Consider the following 11,799-nt stretch of genomic DNA (forward strand, 5'->3'; position numbering starts at 1 on the left):
GTAAAAAGCATTTTTTAAAAAAATCTGATAAAGGCCTGGGATCTATAAAAAGGGAACGTTTCCAATGAGATTAAATTTTAATGTTCATAGAACTACATCAAAGCAATTAAAAAAGAGTGAGTTAAATATAGCTTTCCCCTGACGGAGAAGCTACCCTTAGTAGGACACATTGCTATATTCTGTAACAAATACACTGCCCCAGTTTACTTTAATTCTAGCTAAATCTGTATACCCTCCAGGGTGGTATCCTTGAGAAGCGAAGTGCCATGGTTATTTAAATCAATGTGAATAGCAATAATGGGGCTTGCCAGGTGCAAGAGTTGGGCAGATTTTCATACAATATTCACGTAGACAACTCACATTGACTGTGCAGGCTGCACAAGTAGTAAACACCCAGGGACTCCAAGTGGTAGGAAATAATATAAGGTGCCTTTGATCAGACCAGTCTTCTAAGAATTACCTACTGTGCTAACACCATGCTTCCCTTAAAAGCTAAAAAATAGCAATACTATGATAAGGAAGTTATATGTCATCTTACGGGAGTTTCTCAAGAGCAAGAACCTTGAATTGCCCCTTTCTATATCCACCAGTACTTGACAAACTCTGAATGTTCATTGAATTTTAACAAATAAATGGGTTAATTTGGGAGAGTTGACATCTCCAGGTTGCTACAGTTTCCGTTTAATACACTGCTTATTATAAGGACTCCCTCTACCTTAAAATAACCACCAGGGGTTGTTATTTTATATATTTTTTTAACTTGGGATGTCTTTAGCATGACTTTAAAAAAAAAAAAAAACTGCTGCAAATTGTATTTTCCCACGAAGACCACAATAACGTGTACCTTCTCACCTGCTCTTCATAAAAGTAACATCGACATTGCTCCCCCTGGGCAACAAGGCCTGTGCCCTTGAGTAGACTTTCATACTTGTCTTGGCCATTGGAGTATGATGAAATTATAAGTCACTAGGTCATAAAAAAGCTCCAGGCGTATCGACCTTGTTATATTAGCAGGCTTACTGTTGGCACCCAGCCACCATGCTGTGATGAAGCCTAGCAGCCATAGGGAAAGCCCACTTGAAGGTATTCTAGGCAAAAGCCCCACATGAGGTCCCAGCCAATAGCCATCACTAAGAGTAGACTTGTGAGTGAGATGATTCCAGCCCACAGTCTTCAAGTCCTTCCAGCTGATGAAGCAAGGAGCAGAAACAACCTGCCCTGCTAAACCCATCCAAACTGCAGATGCATGAAATTATAAGTGATTGTTCCTGTTTTGAGATTGGGATGATTTATCACAAAGCAAAAGATAACTGGAGCACATACATACAGAAAAGTGGAGAATAAATGTATAGACCAATTATCACTAAATAAGCATCATGTAATTCAAGAAATAAAACATTACTGGGACCCCAGAAACCTGTCCAGATTCTTTCTAGTTGGTTACCCACCCCCTAAAGGTAACCAGTATCCTGATTTCTAATACTAGAGATTAGTTTCAACTATTTTGAACTCTGTATTAATGGATCGCACAACAGGTACTCCTTTGTGACAAATTTCTTTCTCTTAATATTACTTTTGTGCCATTAAAACTTATTGTTGAAAATAGCTATGGTTCACTCAATTTCATTGCTATGTACTATTATTATTATTATTATTATTTTTTTTTTTTTGCAGTTTTTGGCTGGGGCTGGGTTTGAACCCACCACCTCCGGTATATGGGGCCAGTGCCCTACTCCTTGAGCCAGAGGCACTACCTGCTATGTACTAGTCTGTTGCATACATATACAATACTTTCTCTGCTCTACTGTTGATAGACATTTAAGGTTCTAATAAATCATACTGCTATTAACATTCTTGTGCATATCTTTTATTGCACATATTCATTGTGTATTTGAGGATGCTATTTATACCTATGAGCAGGAATTCTGGGTCATAAAATATACAAATGTTTATTTTTTAATAGATAATACCAAATTATTCTCCAAAGTGATTATACCAATTTATATTCCCATTAACAATGTAAGTATGTTCCTCCCCAACACTTTTTTAATTTGAGCCATTCTACTGGACAATGGTAATGTGCATTTTCCTGATGTTTAAGGAAGTTGAGCCCCATTTTTGTTCACTAGCTATTTCCATTTTTTTTTTGTAAATTGTTTGTTCAAGTCTTCTGACAATTTTTTTTATTGTGTGATTGTGTCTTTTTCTTATATTTGTAAGAGTTCATTATACTGTATTCTATAAGAGACTTATTGACTGCTAACTGCCCTCAAAGAGCCCTAAAATAACCTAACAACCAAGCATGTCCAATTTATTAACCATCTATATTAATGGAGGACGCCACTTTGACAATCTCCAGTCTGAGAAAAGTGAAGTAAGGAATGAACATCCAAGGGACTTTTTAAAATCTAAAATAAAGTGATTTATGGAGAATCTTTCAATATGAATATCTGATTGGAACTGGAAACTAGTCATGATATAATAGTATAGGATTGGGGGGACAACAAGAAAGGGGTCTTGAAGTGAATCTTCACAAATAAGCATTCGTTTTATGTGATCAGCAGCTGAGCACATTGTTGTACCAAGAAAAAGACTGTTTTTCTAGGTGATCAATCTACTGTTCCAACAAATGAGTTCTCATGGATTTCCTGAAGGAAGCAGTGAATTTATTTATTGGGTTTAGCCTTTCTTCCTTGGTAAATATTCTAGGAACAAATTGAAAGTGGGCTATTTTCAGTTCTGAAAATTAAGCTACATGGAACAGGTAGCCAAGTCATTTGTCAGAGAAACATGCAAATATCATCACCCATTGGCTGCTTCCCTTTATGACCTAGGACTCTCCTTGTTTCAGCACTGAAAATCACAAGTTGCAAGAAACTCATTGAGCCTGGACAAAATGGAATGGTTGGCCACCCTACTTGCCTTATTTCTCTTAAAGGTATATTTTTGATAAATAGAAGTAGCTCTTTGTTTTGTTTTGTTTTGTTTTGTTTTTTGAGGTAGTTTCTCTGTCACCCAGGTAGAGTGCTGTGGCTTCAGCCTAGCTCGTTGCAACCTCAAATTCCCAGGCTCAAGCAATCCTCCTGCCTCAGTCTTCCAAGTAACTGAACTGTGGGCACCCACCACGATGCACAGTTAATTTTTCTATGTTTTATTAGAAATGGGGTCTCACTCTTGCTCAGGCTGGCCTCAAACTCCTAAACTCAAGGAATCCTCCCACACCAGCCTCCCCGGGTGCTTAAACAGAAGTTCTTAAATTTAGTATAGTGTATGTAACTTAGCCTTTTCATAAGGTTAGTGATTTTTTGAATTTCGTTTAGAAATCTTTTCTTAGATGAGTTTTTTTTTTTTTTTTTTTTTTTTTTTTTTTGCAGTTTTTGGCCAGGGTACGGGTTTGAACCCACCACCTCCAGCATATGGGGCTGGCATCCTACTCCTTTGAGTCACAGGTGCCGCCCTCCTAGATGAGTTTTTAACCTGATTTTAATAAAGATAAAATGAAAACATTTTATGAGAGACTGATGATTCAGATGGATTTTCTGTGCTTAAAATTCCTTGTGCATATTAGTTTTTAAAACAATTCTTAGTGCAAAAGCTAACCAATTCATTAAATAATTTCTATATTATTGTTTGTGCAATACATTGGCTACTGTGGAAGTTTAGACAGGCTGTGTTATGGTCCCTTATTTCACCTCCAAGAAACACCATCGACAGCATTCCTCCTGATTCACCCGTGCAAGTTTCAACCTCGTCAGCTCCTCCGTGTGCTGAGAGGGCTCCATTTGTTTCTGGCTATGCAGATTTTACATTTATTGATTTTTGTGTATGTCAGAATTCTTGGAATGACTCACGTAAAACAATGGTGAAAATTAGATAAAGTGGCAATTCATGAAAAGATTATACTATTAATGTTCAAGTTTTATGGTTCATTGTAAATAATATATATATACACACACACACACACACATATATATATATATATCAGGACTTTTATTCATTTTTAGAAATACTGCTAGAATTAGTGCCTAAAATTACAAATATCACAGGCTACTAGCAGCATTGCTTTTTTTAAAAAAAAAATAAATAGTTTTTCGGTTCTATCACTGTTCCTTGCTAATCTCTCTTATTTTCTCTCTCCTTTTGAAAGCTAATGTGTGTGGCAAATGGATGTGTCCATTTGGTCTCCATCTATTCCAGTCCAGATAGCTTCCAAAAGGCTGAGTCTCGGACTAAAACAGTTAGGACTCCCTCTTGATCTTTTTCATACCAGCACCGTCATTTCATCTCAGTCATCAGTTGAACGTTTGTTTGTGCATTTATGTCATTTCTGCTGTGCCTCCGGCACTATAGTAAATGCTCTGGGAGAGACAAAGCTGTACAAGCAGCAATCTTCACAGACAATTCTCCCCCTTGACACTTTGGAGGCTGAGTTTCAGGACCGTACACTCTTTACAGGTCTTCTCAAGCCCCACATCACCTTGCTGCCTCTGCCTTCAGCCTAACATCAAGGCTTATGTCTCCTTAGTAATGTTTTTGGTGACTTCAATTACTCCCCAAATTAAAGTGTTACAAACGTATTGAAGAATTAATTACAATTAGGGAACTGAATACAGATAAAAACAACACAAATGTTGGAAATGTAAGCACTTGAGCAGAGAGGTAGAGCCAGGGAAGGAGACATGAAAGGAGGGGAAAGAATAACAACAATCTCAGTTTACAAAATAGAGACAAAGGCACCACCACAATTAACAAACAGAACATAGAGCTATTAGTTTATGAGCTAGAGTCGCAAATTTCATTACTATGGGAACTAAAAACTAAATATAGAGAGAGGAACCAAGGTGAAAATGAGCTACATTCTTCTTCAGTACGGATAAAAATCAATAGATAAGGTCTAACATTAATAATTTTAAAAAGTATAAATATATTATTAACAGCTGGGGTCAGCAAAGAATGCCCTGCCACCCAGATTCAACCCGTGACCTGTTTTTGTATGTCTGGTTAACTAAGAATGCTTGTTGTATTTTTAAAGCAAGGTCAAAACTTAAGAATGTGAGACAGAAACTATGAGTGCCCCAGAAAGCCCAAACCAGTGATTTTCAACCAGTAATTCTCACACCTCTCATGGGGGGGGGGGGACGGGGGGTGCTGTGAGAGGATCTTACGTGTGGCACGAACATTTTTAAAGATCATTAATTGAATTATTTTCAAAGGAAGTTCAAAGCACATTAAGTATGTTCTCTCTCTTTCTTTTTTAATCAACATGATTTAAGTGTGCCACGGAAATTTAACTATAGGTTTAAATGTACCGTGAGATAAAAGCTGAAAAACACTGGCCCAAACTATTTGCTATCTAGCCTTTGAGAGAGAGAGAGAGGAAAAAAAAAAAAGTCAACTGCTGACATAGAGACATGGTTTCTTGTGCTCCAACATAACTTGCAGAGCATGCTATAAAACTCAGGGCCCGGACCGCTCTTTACCTGAACCATATATCAGACTGTGAGCAACCTTAAATAATGAAGCGGTATCTCCCCCAGCCTCAAAGACCAGTCTTACTGCTTGCTATCGAACAGTGGACTCCCTGAGCTCCCTGATCTGCCTGTCACGCAATGTACTGTGTATCCTTCTGACATTGACCTGGACTCTCTTTGTCACCCCTGTGGGGCTTGAGGGGTCTCAGGGGAACTAACACAGCAAGTTGATGGACATGCTACTTATTGTGCTATCAGCAATATGTAATTTTTCTCTGACCTATGAACATCATTGGAACAGTAATAAACTAACTTATTCAGTAGTATAAATTCAAATCCCAGACCCTGACAGAGACAACCACCAAAAGAACTGAAACGAAGTAAGTGTTTGACTTTACAGAGGAGCAGAGGTTGGAGTCCAGGCAGTGAATCATTCCTTCTCACACAAGACTTTCTTACTATTTGATTTACATGCATATATTACTTTGATTTTAAATATATACATATATGTATAAAGATGCTCCTTATACATCACCATTCTAAATTGAACCTAGGTAGATTCAAGACTTGTTTAGACAAATAGAATATAGCAGCGGTGACTCTGTGTAACTTTCAAACTGGAGCCTTAAGAGATGTGCAGCTTCCACTTAGAACTCTCAAAATTTGAACCCAGCCATGATTTTGTGAGAAGGCCAAGAGCATCTCCGGGCCAACACGCAGCACCCCTCCAAGTGATGTAGATGTTCCAATCCAGTTGAGCGTTCAGCTTTCAGCTCCAGTTGACTCTTCACAGAGCAGGGGAGCTGCACAGAGGATCTCAGTCTGACCACTGAATCATGAGCCTTAGTAAATCACTGTTTCCTGCTTTAAGCTACAAAATTCGGTGGCTTCTTTTTGTGGGGGAGGGGCGCATTTATTATGTAGCAACAGATGGCTGACGCAGTATCCGTTTAATGTATTTAACTCACTTGATAGATTAAGGAGACCTGCATGAACATGCTACCCTTTAGATCACCCTTTTGGCCATTGATTGGTCATGCATAAATTAATTCTCCTTACTACTGGTCATTAGTGAGGCATATTCTTGTCTCTTGTCAAAACAATTTATTGCTCTTCTAGAAATAGATCTGCCACATGTGCCGCTGTTAGAAGATTCGCTTTAGAGGGACTAAAATAACGAAAGTTTACTCTGATAAGCCTTATTAGCAGCATTTATTTTGCTATCATTTTACCAAGAATCTTTGTATAAGCTATTTCACCCCAATTGTTTTGATTCATTTTGAGTACACATGAATACAATTTTAAATTTCTATTAATTTCCATTATCCCTTAAGAGTATGTGTGTAGTTGCCCAACAAATGCTAAAGATGATCTCCGGAGGTATACTCTATGCCAGTCAGTGACCTTTAAAGCTATACCTTGGACTTTCTCATCCATAGTAATACACTAACTTCATGAGTTAGGCCCCTGTATTTCATTTGCAGTCATGGCCCCCAAATCTTTTACGTCACACAGCTTTACACCACCTGGGCCCACTCTTTACAATCACCCCTCTCGCAGATTCCTTTCTCCATCATGTTCTTCCAGTCCATGAGCCCTTTCTGGTAATATTTACATGACTTCTGCCCTGTCTGTCCTCCTTGATCAACCATTTCAGCATGGTTGATCTACATGAGCATCACCAGGCCCTTCAACCCTCTGCTGTGTTAATACATCGGAGCATGATTAGAGAAAACCACTGTGCAATCTGTCACATTAGGATTCATTTCAGCCTCGCTGAGATCTCTCTGCTGCTAAGCAGTAATTTCTCACTTTGTGTCAGTTTCCTCAAACACTGCTTTGAAGCTTTACTTTTCTTCTTAAGTTCCCTGTTTATATTTCATCCATCTGATTCTCAGTCCATGATCTCATCTCTTGTTATCCAGCCTCTATTCTTTTCTTTTGCCAATATTTGGAAGTGTCTCTTCTCTTTTCGAAAGTTAAAGCATTCAAACGCTAGTCCCTACTTACTGCTTCTTTTGTAAGGACCCCTTTATTGATTCCTACCAACAAATTGGATAGCCCTCAGACTTATGGTCTTCTCGGGGCTCTTGTAGCCTTTCTTTCTGGACTTACGCAATAACATGTTAAATTCATGTTGTTCTAAGACATTATTAGGTTCCCGTTAATAATAACAAGTCAGATTTCTCTAGCTTATTTCCCAGTGTTTTCTGAGTTTCCTATTAGATTCCAGAAACTTATTCTAATCTCACATTTTCTAGTGGAAACTTCTCACTCTATTTATGGGGGTTAATACCTTTCACTGTTCTTTGCTATCATTTTAATAGATTCAGGAGAAAGAACAGATTAATGTATGTGATAATCCGCTATCTTGAGCTGGAATTTATTGTTCATTTTTCACAAGATGCTTATCTCATTTTACACATGCAGTACTATTCACAGATATCTCTGACGTTACTAATTTAAGCTCTTAATTCTTTTTTTCATTCTTGGAAGTTTCCTGTTTCCCTTGATGCATACTTTTTCATCTAGTCTCTCCTGTGTTTCAGGCTTTCCCCAGATATCTAGGGTCCTTTGTTGTTTGTTCACATAAGACAATAAGAGAGGCTGAGGAGGTTCCCTGTGTGAGTTGCTGGACTTATTGGCTTTAGATTGAGAAGAGAGCTGGCCATTAGGCTGGGGAAACTGTTACTTAAATCTGCAGCACCCTGGGGAACCCACATGTAGACCAGATGACTCTTTGACTTCAGCTGCCTTTAGAGATACTCAGGACTATGGTTTCTTTCTAGTTTATCAGTCATCACCACTTCTTCAACCTTCTGACTTCCATAGATTTTTTTTAAATGGTATATTCACTGATGATCCCTTCTCCAGTTCATTATTTCTGTTGAATAATACTTCTTTAATGTCATTACTGTTTCTGTAATTAAGACATGGGAGGAAGAGTTGGTAAAGTTGTCTTAAGTCTGACATTTGAAACTTGAATCCAGTGTTTTATTTTTGTAATTGATTTTTTGATATGAGGATCTCACAGTGCCTCTGCTTCTTCCATCACCTGCCAATCACTGGCCTAGCATTTTGCTGATTTCTGATCATTAGCATATTAAAGAGCAATGAAATCATTGATTTTAGTATGAACAGACTGATGTAGCTGAGTCTTATCTACTGCACACAGTGATTTATTCCTGGAGTACTGAGAATATAGGAAGATTTCCTGCTCTTTATTATCTATCCACACAGGGTCTTAGGATCTTGGCTCTCAGCAACAGTAGTCTCAGCCTGCAGTGACCATTTTTAGTTGTTGATTTCCTTATATTTCTCCTAAAGCATCAACTTAGTCCTTTGTTCTCATCAGACCTTCGTAACCCCAATATCTTGAGCAGTATCAGAATCCTCCTTGCCCCTTTCTGTAAGTCTAACATCCCCATGTGTATCTAAGTAGAAAAAGAGGAAGGTGAAATCACATTAATTTCCTAATGATGACAGATGATAGTTAGGTAACTAACTGGGACAAGCAATTCGGCCTCTTCTCTCTTCTCCCTCCCAGGGCTCTAATTAAAAGTCAAGGAAGTAACATAAAAAAAGAAACACAGTTGAAGATATTAATCACTTAATTATTTAAAAAATTAGTACATATGATTATAGGAGATTCCTTCATGGTGGACCTAAAGCAGATCCTACAAATTTGTGATGAAATTCAATCCTTGGTCACACACAATTCAAACATGCACAGATTGTTCCCTGAAATGACATATGATGTAGTTCAATTCTTTATTTAGGTTTGCAGATCAATGAAGATATAAATTACTCTGATAATAGGTTGCTGAAGTAGGTAGAATTTCAGGAACTCTGTTCTTTTACATTTTACTATACTTTCATTTTCATTGCTGTCACATCATTTTAAAAGAATCTTTTTAGGATATTCAGTCTCCTTTTTAGCTTCTCTTTATGAGATTCATGTCATCTTTTATAAAATTATAAGAGTACTTTATAAAAAAGAGGGGGGCCTGTAATGCAATTTTTGTTTTCATGATTTGTTACAGGTAACATTGTTCACTTTTGTTCTTTGGCATTATCTCATCAACATAGAAATATTGGATTCCTCAGGAATCGCAGGAATGCATTTTGATGGAAAGGCAACTACTGTGCTTGCTTCGGCAGCACATATACTAAAATTGGAACGATACAGAGAAGATTAGCATGGCCCCTGCGCAAGGATGACACGCAAATTCGTGAAGCATTCCATATTAAAAAAAAAAAAAAAAGAAAGGCAACTATCTTGGGTGTACGATTGCCAAAACATAAAAATAAACAAAAATGAACTAATTGTAGAGAAAGATATATTTTTACATAGTTCCATCCTAGGTCAAGAACTCCCTCAAGGAGTCATAAATCAAATCAATTAATTTTATACCTGAACTTTCCACATTTAATGTATCCATTATCAGCTTTACCTAGACAGTGTTATTTTATGAGCACTGATGCCATCAAAACACCCAAGCTGCTGCTAAGTCTTAAGAAGTTCCTTTTTAAAAAATGTTGCTAGGATGCTTGGCTACCAAAATTCCGAAGAACCAAGTTGGACATCTCATACTACATTATATGCAGAAATTAATTCAATAGGCCTAAATGTAAGTGTTAAACTGTAGAGCTGTCCATGGAAAACATAGAGTAAATCTTCATAACATTGAGTAGGCAATTGTTTCTTAGATAACACCAAAAGGACAAACAGCAATAGAAAAAGATAGATCAGACATCAAAATTAAATACTTTTTTGTTCCAAAGGACATCAAGTGAACAGACACACCATAGACTGGAAGAAAATTTTGCAAATCATCTATCTTATAAGGTACTTGTATCCAGAATAAAGATGTTTTACTTTACAATAAAATAAATCCAATTAATAAATGAGAAAAGTATATGAATACACATTTTCCAAAGAATATACACAAATGGCCAGGAAGTACAGGAAAAGACAGCATGATTAGTCATTAGGGAAAGAGAAATAAAAACCACAATAAGATACCACTTTAGTATCACTGGGATGACTAAAATAATAACAACACACAATACTAAGTGTTGGGAAGGATATGGAGTAACTGGAACTCTCCTACACTGTTTCTGGGAGTGTAAAATAGTGCTGCCATTTTGGTAAACCATTCTTCCAAATGTTAAATATGCAGTTACTATATGACCCAGCAATTTCAGTCCTATGTATATGCCCAAGGGAAATGAATCATATTTCCACTCAAAAATTTGTACACAAATGTTTATAGCCATATTGTTCATAACAGCCAACAAGTAGTTACAACCAAATGCTCATCAAATGATAAATGCATAAATAAAATGTGATATCACCATAAAATGGAATATTGTTTGTTAAAAGAAAGGTATGAATTGCCAGTGACTACTACCTTGAGAACATTATTCTAAGTAAAGGAAGCCATATACAAAAGGCAATATGTGATATGACTCTATTTTTATTAATTGTTCAAAATTGGAAAATTCATAGGTACAAAAAGTGAATTAGTGGTTGACACATGGTTCTGGTAGAGAGTAGGGAATGGGAGGATGAAATGTTCTAAAATTAGAAAGTGGTGATGGTTGCATAATTCTGTAAATTTACTGGAAAACATCAAGTTGTATAGTTTTTAAAAGATAAATTTTACAGTTATATGAATTATGTCTCAATAAAGTTATTAGGGTTTTTAAAAACCAGTTGTGGATATTTTTAGAATATTTCTATAATTATACATATTCATTGTGTATCCCAATGCTTACCCACCCAGCCAAACTACTAGGTGTTCCATTAAACATCAACTTATAAAAGAAGAGAGGTTCATTGTGAGTTGCTGAATCATTAATTGCAAATTTTCAAAGGAAATTTCCAAGAAACTCTTTCTCATCTCTTAAACATCCTTGTGCTCTTGGAAATACTAAAGGTATTTAGAACTGTTATCCCAGTGTGGGCAGAAATATCCTGAGAAATTACTTTACTACATTTGTTTGTCTTGCTTTACACTCTAAAACTACTTCTGTATTTTAACATTTTCATTATCTTTTATAACATATGTGAGAGTAAAGGAGAGAGAATCCTGTGAGGGATGATGCTGAAGAAAGCTAAACTTTGAGCATTCTCTTCTGACTCTTAGGAAAAATGGAGGATGTCCTGAGTCTAGTGGAGGGGAGTCCACAGGGCTACTGAAGAGCTTCCTGTAAGGCTGCCTAACAAGAAGGATGTGCAGACCGGGGTCTGATGCCTGCCTAGGACATTTAGAGAGTGAAAGCGAAATACTATATGGTAGTAGTCAGGAGAAGGGGAAAATAC

The 11,799-nt window shown here is 37.0% G+C and overlaps 1 non-coding gene across 1 annotated transcript; it reads left to right on the forward strand.

Moving 5' to 3' along the window:
- The first annotated feature begins 9,616 nt into the window (after positions 1-9,616).
- On the forward strand, positions 9,617-9,723 carry LOC111728139. The gene has a single exon (XR_002775528.1). It is a non-coding gene; the product is annotated as a U6 spliceosomal RNA (small nuclear RNA).
- The last annotated feature ends 2,076 nt before the right edge of the window (positions 9,724-11,799 follow it).

This window comes from Otolemur garnettii, unplaced genomic scaffold, assembly GCF_000181295.1.
Source record: "Otolemur garnettii isolate 467f Iridium unplaced genomic scaffold, OtoGar3 scaffold00004, whole genome shotgun sequence".
Lineage (NCBI taxonomy): Eukaryota > Metazoa > Chordata > Mammalia > Primates > Galagidae > Otolemur > Otolemur garnettii.